General features: G+C 37.7%; 1 protein-coding gene across 5 annotated transcripts in view; it reads left to right on the top strand.

Annotated features, from left to right (window-relative positions):
• The first annotated feature begins 11,062 nt into the window (after positions 1-11,062).
• CDKAL1 (CDK5 regulatory subunit associated protein 1 like 1) overlaps positions 11,063-15,370 on the top strand; it is a 639,139-nt gene continuing 634,831 nt past the window's right edge. For 3 of the 5 annotated variants that reach the window (XM_058555174.1, XM_058555173.1, XM_058555170.1), the window contains exons 1-2: positions 11,063-11,154; positions 11,942-11,985. The gene's annotated coding sequence lies outside the window, so the exon portion shown is untranslated. Of the gene's footprint in view, positions 11,155-11,205; positions 11,539-11,927; positions 11,986-15,370 lie in introns of those variants that run through there. The other 2 variants (XM_058555171.1, XM_058555172.1) reach the window with 2 other exon arrangements.

The following is a 15,370-nucleotide window of genomic DNA, read 5'->3' as shown; positions in this document are numbered from 1 at the left end:
TGAGAAGTACTTTATTATTTTTTTAAATAAACTTTTATTGTGTTCTTAATTTTCTCCTTAATAAATCTATTATTTAGAAGAATTAAGAATTTTTCCATGTAATTATATTTTTTGTTTTATATTTTTGTTATTAATTTCTGTTTTTACTACAACTGATAGCCTAGAGAACATTTTGTATGCACTATAAATAGAGGTCCTCTACCTCATTTAATTTATTCCAAACATCAATTAATTCTATATTTGAGTATGTCCGGACCTTTTACATAATACTTCATTCACTCAATCTCTCTTTATTGACACTAGAGAATTAAAATCTCCAATATAATTTTGATTCTGTCAATTGCCCGTATTTCTAACAAACACATATACACACTAGGGCTTTGACACTTGATTCACATTCTTCTCTACCTAACCTCTGCCACTTTCCTAGGTAAATCATACATTCCATTTCTTAGTGTCTGAGTTCCTTAATCTCTACTCCAACTCTTACTTTCTTCCAACAGCCCACTCTCCTGGCCACATCCTGGACGTTGTTACAGTTTGGGACTCCTCTACCTTCGATATCTCGCTCTCAGACCACATCCTTCCTCTCAATTCCTGACTCCCACAGAGCAGCAAACTCATCTAACCCTGCCCTCCAGCTCCTCAGCCCTTTTCCTTCTTCTGGTTGGGTTTATCCCATTGTGGATTCTCTTTCTTCTCCACTCAACTTGACCCTTATTTTCAGCCACTTCAACTTTGTTCTCACTGGTACCTTCAATTTCCTTCCCCTCTTGTCTTTCTACTCCATCTGTCCTACAAATTCCCTACCCTGGGCCAATATATTCATCTGCCTTCTCTGCTACTACCCTCAGGGGCTGCAGGATTAGCAGAGATTATTGACTGACAATGAGAAACCAACTGGAGCTAGCTTCCAAGAAAGAAATTAACATGAAGATTCAAATTTGTACCCTCAGAGAACCAAGGGTCAAGAATATAACCTGGGCTTTAAAGGATCAGAATCAGGATTTCTCTCCTCATTTTTCTTCTCAGCTTCTCTCTGCCTGGCTGCTTCTTTCTTCTCTCATTTCATTCTCTCTCTCTAAAACAGCTTTCTCTTCTCCCACAGTCACATGGAAGCTCCCTGATACACAACTCCTCTGTTAGAGAGATGTCAAAACTGATATGGGACTCCCTTAGTTTCAATTTTGAAATCAAGGGGAAAGAGCTCTGATTGGCCCATTTTGGTCAGGGGTCAACTCTATATCAAACAACTAGAGTCAGAAGAACATGGTCATATTTTATAAAAATGGCAGCTGGGGACCCATAGTTGCTACCTTGTGCTCATCCATGAACCTATTGCCAGGGAATATAGGATATGCTGATGGGGCTGGCCAGGGTTATAAGTACTCATGAAATCCAGTACTGTGGTCAGAGGAATACTAGGTTCTGATTGAACTGGTCTTAGTCACTTGCCCACTAGTAGAGGCTGAAGTAGTCCATGGTTACCTGAACCACGTAGAAATTAGAGTAGGTTCTTCTGGATAAGGAAAAACAATGACTATCTGATATAGTTGCTAAACGATAGATAAGGAAGCTGAGAAACTTCCTGGTGATTAATTACCATCTGTTTATTGCAAGTTTAATATGTGCAGGGCCAGGCTACGAGCTGAATAAGGTTCTACTCAGTATATTTTCATTTCTTTATTTGAAGTTTTAAAAAAATCTTAGAATGTCAAAAATTTCCACATTCCTTGCTAGATATCGAATAATTTTTTTTCCAAAGTCAAATATAAATGACTTTAGATTATTTTGGATTAACCATACCATTATTTCCCTGCATTAGTCAAGATGATCAACAGTCAATTAAATAAACTTATACATGTCACTTGTCTAATAATGCATCATAATTATGTAAAAACAAATCAACTTTAGGGAGTACAGTTTTGCTTAGAGAAAATTCATTTAGGATATGAATTCTGCCCATATTTATACATAACATAATTAAATATATGTTTTGGAAATAAATGCTGTAATTATTCATTGAATGTCTTTTTTACTAAACATTTTTTCTGCCTTTTTACAAATTTATTGAGAAATTATAGAGGGTAAATATAAGAAAACAACAAAAAATATGACAAAAAGTCTTGTTTCCTTTATTTTGTCCTGGCTTGCTTTTTCTTTTGAGCTCTGCTCTTACTCTCCTATTAAATGGACAACAACTCCAAGAGAGTCTTTGAGAAATTTAGAATAACCGAATAAACCAAAACTGAATACTCCCTCTCCTTCCTCCCCTCCTAGATGTTGCACTTGAAAACTAGTTTCTCTGTAGCTTCAGTGAGTAAATTTTCATGAAACCAGCTGCTGCAAGGATTGTTCTGTTCTTTGGCAGAGAGTTTCTGTCTAGTAAAGCCCTCCCTGGCCTTTTCTATTCCCACCACTCACTCTCAAAGAGATTTGCTCTCAGTGGAATTGCAAATCTCTGAATTTCCCCTATAGATTTATCACTTGTAAGAAAATATGTGGAAAGAAGCCAATGAGAGACGTGGCTAATAGAGAGCATTTAATGAATGCATTTTTTTTTTTTAAACAAAAACCACGAGTGTCCTATGGTTAAAAAGAAAAAAAAGATTTTCTCCTTCCACATCTTCCTGGCAGTGACCACATTCTGATACTTGCCGGTGAAATATATTTTTAGTTGACTCTTGATGGTCACTGCTAATGTCTTATTAGAAAGTTCTAGTTTAAAAAAAGTCACATTTCTTTAAATATTATCAGCCAAATATATTTGATTTTTTAAACCAGGTGAACAACTTTTATTTATTCTCGAAATATTTATATCTCAGGCACTGTGATATAATGCTTAGAAAATAGTCATCATCCTTTCTCAGGAATATCACCTCAATAGTTTCCCCCTCTCTGTACTATATCATCAATTTCCCCATCTCCAAGGCATTGTTTTTATTTAGCACGTAAACATGCTCTTGTTTCTCCTATATTTAAAAAAAAATTCCTTCTTTTTGAACCCACTTTCTCCACTGCTATAGTCTCATATCTCTGCTCCTTTTTGCACAAATCTTCAAAGGTTGTCTATATGCGTTGTCTCCCATTCTCTTCCCTTCTTCGCCCTTGAATCTACTTCATTCAACTTTTACCCACACCACTCTATTAAAACTGCCCTTCCAAGTTGCACAATCCAATGCTAATTCTCAGTCCTCTTCTTACTTGACCTGTCAGCATAATTCAACACAGTTGATCACTCCCTCCTCTGTGATGTACTTTTATCATTTGGCTTCTGAGATACCACATTCTTAGTTTTCTTCCTACCTCATTGGTTGCTTCTTCCCAGTATTTTTTGCTGGCTCTTCCTCTTCTCCCTCATCTTAATATTGCAGTGTCAGGCCTCAGTCTTTGGTCCTCTTCATTATTTACATTCATTCCAGAACTAATCTCATGCAGTCTTTTAGCTTTATATATCACCTATATGTCAATGACTCCCAAATTTATAGCCTCAGCTCAAACTTCTCACCTAAACTTCAGAATCATAAATCTAATTGCCAAGTTAACAATCCAATTGGATGTCTAATAGATATCTCAGGTTTAATAGGTTTAAAATTGGGCTCCTGAAGCAATGACACCCAGTAGCAATGAGCACACCTAGTACTCATATCTTGGTTTCTAAATACCATTTCCCACTAAAATGAATAACTCCTTGGAGAATCGGCTGATTCCAGATATGGGGCAGAGATAGGGAAAGATAAACTTGGAGCATCTTATGGTTCTAGAAAATAAGGAAGTGCTGAAAAAAAATGCAGACATGTCATAAGAACACAGAAGCCAACCTGAAGACCAATGGCCAAATCTGGGATAATTTGAGCATCATAATAATGCTAGTTAGAGATTATAAGCCATAGAATAAAATAAATCTCCATGAGTCCATACTAGCATAAATAAATAATTGAACAGATAAATAAATTATGAGAAGGGATAGCTCATCTAACAATAAAAGTAGAAGGAAATGGAAAATTATCATTTGGCAAACAGCACAGAAATAATTGTTGCCTAAAAGAATCATTAAGGGATGCTAAAATTAGTGGGCAAATACATGCTGAGAAACAAGATACTTATATAATCTCAAAGTATCTTCCCACAAGACACTTACTAACAACAAAGGGAAAAATAGTAACTTTATTTCGGAGAGACCAAGTGTTCAAAGTACATCGCTGGTAATAAGACATACCAACATCATGTGTCTCCTTGATATGATCAGCTGAGCAGGGCACGGCATCACTTCTATAGCAGTATTGCCAAAAATTCAAAAACCAAATTTAGTCATGAGGGAACATGAGACCAACTCAAATTGAGGGACATTTTGCAAAATAACTGATCAGTATTCTTCAAAAGTGTTAAAGTTATGAAAGACAAAGAAAGAATGAGGAACTGTCCTAGATTGGGACATTTAATAGTATCATATCAATGTTAATTTCCTGGTGTTGATAGTTATACTTTGGTTAAGTAAAATGTTATCATCTAGGGAAGCTGGGTGAAGGTTATACATGAATTAATTATAACATTTTTGCAACTTAAGATAAAAACTGAAATTATGTCAAAATAAAAAAATAATAAAAGGAAAAAAAATTAAAAATACTCTGAATTCCTGATTTCCCTCTTTAGCAATCTGTTCCATCTCCATTGGTGGCAATTTCATTCTTCTTGAAGTGCAGGCTAAAAACCTTGAAATCATCCTTTATTTCTCTTTTGTTCCCCTCACACCCTAAATCCAATCTACAGGAAATTCTATGGGCTGTGTCCTAGAATATGTCCAGAATCTAACTATTTCTTAGTATCTCTACTGCTACCTCCCTAGTCCAGGACGCCATCAATGCTTGCCTGGATTATTGCAACAGCTTTCTAACTGACCCCTTGACCCTCTTCTCATAACTCTCTAATGGCTCCCATTTCTTTCAATGTAAAAGCCAAAGTTCTGACGATGGCCCACAAGGCCATACACGATCTGGTTTCCTTCACTCTCTGCCCTCCTTTCTTATTACTCACTCCCTCCATTCAATCACTCTGATCTTCCTGCTGTCTCTTGAACATGCCAGGCATGCTCCTTCCTTAGAGCCTTTCCACTGGCTGGTCCCTTTTCCTTGAATGCTCTTCTGCCACACATTCCTTGGCTAACTGTCTTATCTTTTTCCAGCCTTTGCTTAAAGGTCTTTTTCTCAACAAGCCTACTCTGACTACCATCTTTAAAAATTGCAAGCCCTCACTCTCTGTTCTCCTTAATGTGTTGCAATTTTTCTGGCCATTTTGAGCACCTTTGAACACAATGTAATTTTAATTTATACCATATTTATTGTGTATTGTCTATCTCTACCTGCTAGTATATAGACTCTTAAGAGGGCAGAGATCTTGGTCTGTTGTTTTTTTTTTCCTGAGCATTTAGAACAGTCCTTGGTACACTGTACATACTCAATAAATATATTATTCTCTGACTCAATAAGCTTATTATTTATTGATTCATATATTGCTGAAGGACAGAGAAAACATCATATGTTTCTTCCCACAGATACCTATAAGCAATCAGGGAGTTAGACAACAGATATAAATTATTTTTTTAAAAAATCAAGAGAATACATAAAAATAAGGATTTTAGCCAAAATTCTTTTGTTTGCAAGCGTGAGAAAACCACTTAATTTAGCTTAAGGGATAAAAAGGGGGAATTTACTTGTTCACAAAACTAAACAGCTCAGAAGTAAACCTAGCTCCAGGCATGCCGCATGTAGGGGGCTTACAGTTGTCTTCAGGACTTATTGATTTCTCCCTTCATCACCCAACTCTCTACTGTCCTTTGAAATAGCTATGGTCTCAGGCAGGTGTTCTCCACATTGTAGTCCGGGAGGCTCCAGCGGCAGATTCTCCTGGCTGACTGAGAGCCCAGAATTCACTCTGGCCTGGTGTGGGTTACCTGCCCTGTGGCAAAGGAATGTGGTGCTCTCATTGCTCTGGCCTGGGTCACAGGCACAGCCCCCAAACCACTTACACTGAGACTGGGAGAAGGAAAAGATAAAATTAGCTATAGAATTGAGCCAAAACAATTTGTGTAAATTGATACAATAGAATAGCTGATAACAGAAGTACAGCACTCTGACCCCTAGTGGTGAGATTACAGAGAGAAAATTCAGCATGAGTCCAAAGGCAACAGCAGGTTAATTTATTTCACATGATGTTTTTATATGACCTTTTTTTCAATATATTTAAGAACATCAATTTCCTTCCCTTTTATCCTCTACATTGAAGCATTCACCCATTTGGGGCATATTTTCTTTTGACATAGTTCTTGTATCCCTTCCTTTTTCTCTATCTCTACTGTCACCATTTTTCTTCTTGATTTCTTATTTAGACTACTGTGATAATATCCTAACTTCTTTCTTTCCTTTCTTTTCTTTTTTTTTTGGTGAGGAAGATTGGCCCTGAGCTAACATCTGTTGCCAATCATCCTCTTTTTGTTTAAGGGAGACTGTCGCTGAACTAACATCTGTGCCAATCTTCCTCCATTTTGTACGTGGGACACAGCCACAGCATGGCTTGATGAGCGGTGTATAAGTCTGCACCTGGGATCTGAAACTGCAAACCCCAGGCTGCTGAAGCGGAGCTCATGAACTTAACCACTACGCCACCAGGCCGGCCCCTAACTTATTTCTTTACTTTCAATCCTTTATCCTTTATGAAAACCAACACCTGAAAAATCTTCCTAAAACACTGCTTTAGTTGTATGGTGTCCAGTTAGGGAATTTACTCCCACACTTAATTAATCAGATCCAATCAAAATTCCTGGGTCTAGCATTAATTTTCATGTGCCCCCTCATCCTTTTTGCTTAAGAAATTACAGTTAGGTTTCTGTGCCATGTAATGGGAAGCTAACACAAATAATAATATTTTCACATAATACATATTGACCTGGAGCTTTAAAAACTGATAACACATTACTTATACTTTTCTTATCTCTCATATGAGAAATAGATTAAGCCATTTTAAATTTCATTCTACTAAACTTACCTAATATTCTACACAGAAAATTTCAGAGAAATGTCTTATCGTTTTTCAAGAGTAAATTAAATACATGATTTATTTCTCATAAAAAAGATACTGATTGGTAAAAATTTATAAGTACACTGGCTATTTGCTAACATCATAAGCTTACTCTAAAATATGTGTTTTTAAATTTTTATAATTTTCATATTTTATTCTTCCTTTCTTGGTTAGTGGCTGAAATAGTGAGTTCTCTAACTTCATTATTGCCCACATTTTCTCTTTGATTTTCACTGTAAAGACTAACATAAAAAATGGAGTTAATCACTCTGTAGGCTTATAGATTTTATTCCACATTTCTCTCATCATTTTCTTCTTTGTCTCCAGTGTTTTTTTCTATTTGAAACTTTGCATTTTTAATGAAAGTATACAGTTTCTTGCTTCTGAAATATTCATATAGAGTTGTTTAAAAAAAAAACTGAAGTCAAACTGCCTAAGATTCAGTTTTCTCCTCTGTAAAAAGAGAATAATAAGAGAAAAATAATAGTACTTCTAATTTATAGAATGAATTACAGAGTTATTATGATAAATAAACTTGATAATTCACAGAGGGCTTAATGTGGTTCCTGGTACACATTTGTAAGTTCTTAAAAAATGTTAGTTTTTACTATTACTTTATAGATTTACTTGCATTTTTGTTTTGTTTTGTTTTGTTTTTGGTGGGGAAGATTAGCTCTGAGCTAACATCTGTTGCCAATCCTCCTCTTTTCGCTGAGGAAGATTGGCCCTGGGCTAACATCCGTGCTCATCTTCCTCTACTTTATATGTGGGATGCCTGCCACAGCATAGCTTCATAAGTGGTGCGTATCTCTGAGCCAGGGATCTGAACCTGTGAATCCCAGGCCAAGAAGTGGAGCACGTGAACTCAACCACTACGCCACCCGGCCAGCCCCTGCTTGCATTTTTAATGTGTTTTTGTTTACACCAGTTGGTTTGTCTACCAGCAAACATTTATAAAGCATTTAATATTATATTGTGGGCTGAAAAAACAATAATAAGATAGAGTGTCTATTCTTATGAAGTCTACAATTTAATTTGAGAAACAAAGCATAAAGATTTAAAATTGATAAATAAAACGTGGTATATACATACAATAGAATATTATTCAGCCTTTAAAAGGAAGGAAATTCTGACATGTTACAACATTGACATGCTTGAAGATATTATGCTAAGTGAAATAAGCCAGTACAAAAGGACAGATATTGTATGATTCCACTTATATGAGGTACCTAGAGTAGTTGAATTCATACAAACAGAAAGTAGAATGGTAGTTACCAGGGGCGGGGGGGAGAGGGAATGGGGAGTTGTTTAATGGGTACAGAGTTTCAGTTTGAGAAGATGAAAAAGTTCTGGAGATTGATGATGGTGATGGTTGCAGAAAAATATGAATGTATTCAATTCTACTGAACTGTACACTTAAAAATTGTTAAAATGGGGAGCCTGCCTAGTGGTACAGCGGTTAAGTTTGCACGCTTCGCTTTGGCGGCCGGGGGTTCATAGGTTCGGATCCTGGGCACACACCAACACACCGCTTGTCAAGCCATGCTGTGGCGACGTCCCATTTAAAGTAGAGGAAGATGGGCACGGATGTTAGCCCAGGGCCAATCTTCCTCAGCAAAAAGAGGAGGATTGGCAACTGATGTTAGCTCATGCCTAATCTTCCTCACACACACACACACACACACACACACACACACACACACAAATTGTTAAAATGGTAAATTTTATGCTATATATGTATATATATATATGGATATACACACACCACAATAAAAAAGATTTAAAATTTAAATATTCACGCAAGGGAAAATCAGAATTCAACACTACAATGTAACAGATAAACCAGTAAATTATAAATTATCAAATGTCATTTTAATTTTAACTATAAAATGTATCCATTTATTTTTTGAATAAATAATATATTTGCATGGTACAAAAATAAAAGGTACAAAATGGTATACAGGGAAAAGTAAATCTTCCTGTAGCCACTCAATTCCTTTTCCCGGAGACAACCCCATTACCAGTTATTTACATATCCTACCAGAGATACTATATATATATAAGTATATTCCAATAATTATACCCACGCATTGTATACACTATGTTGCAACTTTGTTTTTCCACTTTAGAATGTCTCGGATACTGCAGTAAAAGCAACTCTGTTAGTTTTTAGGAACTGTATAGGTACCATAAATATATTTAACCAATCCCCATTGAAAAGCCAGAGAGGGTTTCCAGTCTTTGCTATCACGATCAATGTTTCAAAGAATCTGGCACATATGTCATTTTGTGTAACAGTGAGCATTTCTGTAAGACAAATTCCTAGAGATAGGGTCACTGGCTTTTCAAATAATTTAGATTAAAAATTTCCTCCCTTCTCATTTTCCCATTCCTCACAGCTATCAACTCAATTTAGGCTTTCATTATTTCTTCATGTCTGAAGCGTTGTCCTCAAACCTCTCCTCCTGAGATAATAATCTGCTCAGACACTTTCACGCTATCTAATACATCTGGGATTTGATCTAACGTCTTTATTTGAGCAAACAAGGCTCACCTTAATCTGGTCTCTGCACTTTCCCTCTCCAGCCTTCTCTACCATCACCCAACTTCACTGTTTTTGCTTTTATAATGAACAATAATTTATAGTTTCAGGCCTCCATGCATTTGCTCTCACTGTCTCCCCAGCCTGGAATACCTTCGTCTTTTTCCTTACTTCAGCCCTGCACGAAGTCTTGACCTCCTCACGTAAGAGCAGGAACCTTCCTTTGTGCTTCACAGGTCCCCATGCATTCATCTTCCATAGTGATTGCTATTCTCTGCTGAAACTATATCCTTGAAGTAGCTGAAATAGCGGTAGAGAGCTGTCTTTTCTCCTTTGCAGCTCTAGCATCCAGCACAGTGCTTGAGGTCATGTGATGTGCACTCAATAAAATTTCTTTAATTGAACATAATCTTGGGGAAAAGGGGTGGAGTCATTCATTCATTCAACATTTGTTTATTGAGAGGTTAAGCGCAAGATTATGTGCTAGGCAGTGAGATTACAACCATGAAGAAGATAACCCAGGGCCTACTTTCGGTCTAGCGAAAGAGATGGGGCGACATATACGTACAATTCTAATTCAGCTGGGTAAGGACTGCAGTGAAGCCTACGCCACAGTTTAGATTTTTTTTATGGATATGGATGAGCAAAGGGTAGCATTTTCATGAGAAGGAATTACAGTAGGAAAGGCATTTACAAAATAAGGCAATTGCCCCAAATCACTATGAAACCCAGAGTCAGGCATAAAGCTCATGATTTCTAAGGTCGTGTTCATGGTCTACTGTCTTCACTTTTTAAAGTGGAGATGCTCTTCCCAAAAACAAGGTTAAATACAGTGTCTGGGGTAAAGAATAATAAAGCGAGATAACACATGTAAGGCAACCAGGTCAGAATCAGTAAACTTCATAAAAGTTCTCCTTCTCTGCTAAACCGCTTTCTAAGCATTAAAAAAAAACTCGCTCCGTGTTAAACTGTCTATATTAAATTTAATCCAACTATTCTTTACCTTTTCTACTCTCTCCTCTAATATGACCTCATTTCACAAAAGGAGAGAAAGCTAGTAAACTGTAATGAAAAGAGCAGGTTCTTTGGGAGTAGGTTAAAGTTGGATTCGGCACGAGGACGGTTACTAATAGCAGAGTACCTGTGGGCAAGTACTTACACTCCTGGTTTTCCTTTTTTGTAAAATAAGAGTAGTAATACTAAATAAGTCGGGAAATAATGTTTATGTACAGTGCTTAACACAGTGCCTGACACACAGTAAGAGCTCAGCAGAAGTTAGCTATTAAGCAATTCTAAGAACCCGGGGTGTTGGGAGTGTATTTTACCTCTCGCAACCAGAGGAACTGTAAGCGTAATCATTCCTAAATTAAGTTAAACCTGCACTCGCACTTTGAGCAGTGATGCAATTTGATCTCTCCGGGCCACCGTCGCCGAGCATGCGTAAATAGACGTGGCGGGACGTACGTGTCATGGCGAGCTCCATCTGAAGTCTCTGCAGTTTCCGGAGAGTGGCGTGTGGATTCTCTTGCTTGGGACTGGTTTGTTATTTCCCAACTACTGGGTAGGGGTAGCGGGTGGATCAGTGTGGGGCAGAGTGTGGCCAGAGCTCCTTTTATGGCGGAGCCTTGTTTCCCCAGTTTCAATCTTTCTCGGGCCGTTTGCTGGTTCGCAGTTAAAAGGGGACTTGCCAGCTGGGATGGGGGAACTGGAGGCAGGGAGTGAGGACAGGGTCGTTGGCCTTAGGTCCTGCAGGACTGTAAGGAGTATTAAGGGATCTCGTTCTTTATTGTCGAATCGAACTTTATTCGTTCTCCCACTTTCTGCGTTAGCGAATTTGTGGGACGGGACAAGGCTGTCGCAGTTCTGTAGCTTTCACAGAGTTGTATCGCAAGAATTTAAACTGAAGTTGGCCAGAAGAGCAGGTGTCTTGTTTTTTCACTTTTCGTTCTCGTTTACTCATAAAGCCTTTCTCTGAATCTCGGGGCGACACGTGTTTTTCGGGTGGAAGGTGATCTGGATACCTATCTCGTTGCCTTAGTCCTGTTTTGTAGTCGGTCTTAGTTGAATCACACAGACGTGTTGTAGTGCTGCCTAGTATTTATTACTATAGCCAGACGCTGGATCCCAGTCCTGGCAAATAGGGCAGATGTCAACACACCTGTCCTAATCAATAAGAAATTGGAAGTAGTCAAATTAACATCATTAATTTTGCTGTAAAGCAGTCTTTTATGGAGTCTAATCCCTTTTAGGTAGTTAAAGAGTCCTTACTGAGGTTTTGTGAACTTGTTGCGAGCTTGCTTCTTCTAATCAGTTTTTATTTTCCAGACTTATCTTTCAAGAGGATTTGAGACCAATTGGAGATAATCAAGGTACTCATTTATTTTAAAGCTTTTATGTTTGAGTGACATGTCACACATTAGAACGTTCAGAAAGGTAGCCTAATTTCTTGATAATTTTGCCACCATCATTATGTGGAAACACCATGATCTCTATATCATGCCATATCACTAAAACTAAGAGACCTTGTCATTCATTTTACTTAACTTTTCGTCTACATTCAGCAGCACTGACCTTGTCTGCATCTTTGACTTGCTCTCTTCTGGTTGCGTTCTATAACCCACTGATTTTTTCCTCTGGTGGCTGCTTCTTGGTCTCCATTATAGGCTGGTTCTCTTCTGTTAGGCATTTAAAATGGAATTCCTCAAGGCTTGGTCCTGTACCCTTTTCTCTTTCTCTCTGGATGATTTAATCTACATCCTTGTCCAAGTTGTTATTATTTTTTTGATTGTAGCCATCCTAGTGGGTGTGAAGTGGTATCTTGTGGTATTGATTTGTATTTCCCTGATAGCTGATAGGGTTAATGTCTTTTCTTGTGCTTATTGGCCACTTGTATATCTTCTTTGGAAAAAGATCTGTTCATGTGTATTGCTCATATTTTATATTGGGTTGTTTGTCTTTTTATTGTTGAGTTATGTTGTTTATTGTATTCTGATACTAGACTTTTATTAGACATATGATTTGCACATATTTTCTCCCATTGTTTGAATTGTCGTTTCACTTTCTTGATAGTGTCCTTTTTTTTTTTCGTGAGGAAGCTCAGCCCTGAGCTAACATCCATGCCAATCCTCCTCTTTTTGCTGAGGAAGACTGGCTGTGGGCTAACATCTATTGCCAATCCTCCTCCTTTTTTTTCCCTTTTTCTCCCCAAAGCCCCAGTGGATAGTTCTATGTCGTAGTTGCACATCCTGCTAGTTGCTGTGTGTGGGACGCGGCCTCAGCATGGTCGGACAAGCGGTGTGTCGGTGCGCGCCCAGGATCCGAACCCGGGCCGCCAGTAGCGGAGTGCGTCCACTTAACCGCTAAGCCATGGGGCCGCCCGGTGATGGTGTCCTTTGAAGCACAAAAATTTTTGGTTTTAATGAAGTCCAGTCTTTTTTCTTTTGTTGCTTATGCTTTTGGTGTTATAACTAAGAAACCAGTGCTTGGTGTAACATCGTGAAGTTTTACACCTATGTTTTCTTCTATGAGTTTTATAGTGTTAGTTTTTCAATTTAGGTCTATGATCCATTTTGAGTTAATTTTTGTATGTGATGGGAGGTAGGGCTCCAACTTCTTTCATCGCGTGTGACTATCGAGTTATTCCAGCACGGTTTATTGAAAAGACTGTTCTTCCCCCCCCATTGAATTTTCTTGGCACCCTTGTTGAAAATCAGCTGACCAGGTAATGTGTTTTTGACAGGCAATCTAGATGATTTTATGAAAGAGTAACTCTAGGACAGTGATTATTAAACTTTAATGCACATCAAAATCACCTGGAAGGCTCGTTAACGGTTACTTGGCTTTACTCAGAATATCTGATTCAGTAGGTCTAGAGTGAGGCCCAAGAATTTTTATTTCTAACAAGTTCCCCAGTGATGCTAATCGTGCTGATCTGGGAACCACACTGTGAAAACTACTGGTGTAAGACTTTGGTTCACAACCGTGGCTACACACATGAGAATTACTGGAAGGTTTAAAAAAACAAAGTTGATGCCCAGGCTCTGTTCCCAGAGATTGATTCAACTAGTCTGGGGCTCAATTATTGGTAAGTTTCAAAAGCTCCTCAGGTAGATATAGTGAGCACTCAAGATTGAGAACCCCTGCTGTAGGAGAACGGTGGTTCTCAATCAGGGATGTTTAGTGGAGTCACCTGGGCAGGTTTTAAGTTCACGTCCTTAAGTTCTACTCTTGGAGATTCTAATTCAGAATGGGACCCGGGTATTTGATATTATAAAAGCTCTCCTAATAAATCACTTAGGAAAGTAACACTACTGTAGGATGTTGCATTCTTTTTTCTTTTCATCGTTTTCAATATCTCCGTTTTCACTGACTCTGTTTTTATTCCCTTGATCAAACTTGATTTCCTCTACCTTTGAGAAAGAACTTTTTATGATCCTGTTGTTCCATTTAACTATTGTCTTGCTTTCCTTTTAGTGTCAAACTTTCATTTCCTTATTATTCATTTATTTAAAAAATTTCTGAGGGCTAACAGTTCCCTCTACCAGTTTGTTGAAAGTAAAAACTTTGTTAATAGAGATGAGTGAGATTGTTCAGGTGCTTATGACATGCAGCCAGGTTTAGGAACCTCTGCATTATATTATAGTTGTCTCCTTTGTCTTCCTAGAGTGAATTTCTAGAAATAGAATTGTTGGATCACAGGATATGTATATTTTAAAGGTTGATATGTATTGCCAGATTGCCTTCCAGAAGGCAGTTTTATCATACTTTCAGCTAACGATAGGGTTTTTGTCAGTCTTTTTCTATCATTGGGGTAGATGAAAGATAATTTGTTGTTTAAACACTTCCTATTAGTGTGGTTGCACATTGATTCCTATGCTTATTGGCTATTTGCATTTCTTGAGTTGCCTGTTTTTCCTTTGCCCATTTTTTTCTGGAATGTATTTATTAGGGTCGCATTAGCCTCTTGCGTTGTTTGTGCTTTGCCAGTGAGGCAGAGCCATAGTGGAGAGAACTTGGAGTTGAGAGAAGGCCTAGGTCCTAATTCTAGCTCTATTAATGTACCAATCTTTTAGCTTCTCTGAACTTCAGTTTTGTAAAATGAGAGGCTTAGCTATGTTCCTTACTTCCCTAACTATGATGCTCTCTGTCTACTGCAGCAGACCCCTCTCATCTTTCTTCCTCCATTCTGTTTTCCTTCAGTGGATCCATATACAATTGTGTATGGGATGTAAAAATTGTGTAATTTAAAAAAAATAGGGCTTTTAATGTGTTATTCAATTTATAATCCTTTAGTAGTTCTTTAGTAGCCTTCAAAGGCACTACCCGGTCTTAGCCTTTCTCACTGATCTTAATTATGTTGTAGTATAATAGTGATTATTCACTATTGAATACTTCAGCTTCCTACCCAGTGTAAGAATTTCCTCCTATGTTATAGAAAGACTAGCCAAATTCAGCTTAAACAAGGTTTTTGTTCATTTATTCATTCATTCATTCAGTCAACAAATATTGTGAGCCTGCTTGCTGTATGCTAGACATTGTTATAGGTGTTGTAGATACAGTGGTGAAAAAGAGATAATGCCTTTTCTCCTTATAGAGCTTACACTGCAATGAGAAAGACAGATGCAGTTATATGTATGGCATCAGGTGGGTAAGTGCTATGAAGAGAAATGATGCATAAAGCAGGATTAGAGGCTAGTGAGAGAGTGTGGGGATGCTTGGTTAGTGTGTGGTTATTTTAGATATGGTGGTTAGTAA

This window comes from Diceros bicornis, chromosome 14, assembly GCF_020826845.1.
Source record: "Diceros bicornis minor isolate mBicDic1 chromosome 14, mDicBic1.mat.cur, whole genome shotgun sequence".
Classification (NCBI taxonomy): Eukaryota; Metazoa; Chordata; class Mammalia; order Perissodactyla; family Rhinocerotidae; genus Diceros; species Diceros bicornis.
The sequence above is the reverse complement of the archived record's forward strand: the minus strand, read 5'-3'. Positions and strand labels throughout refer to the sequence as shown.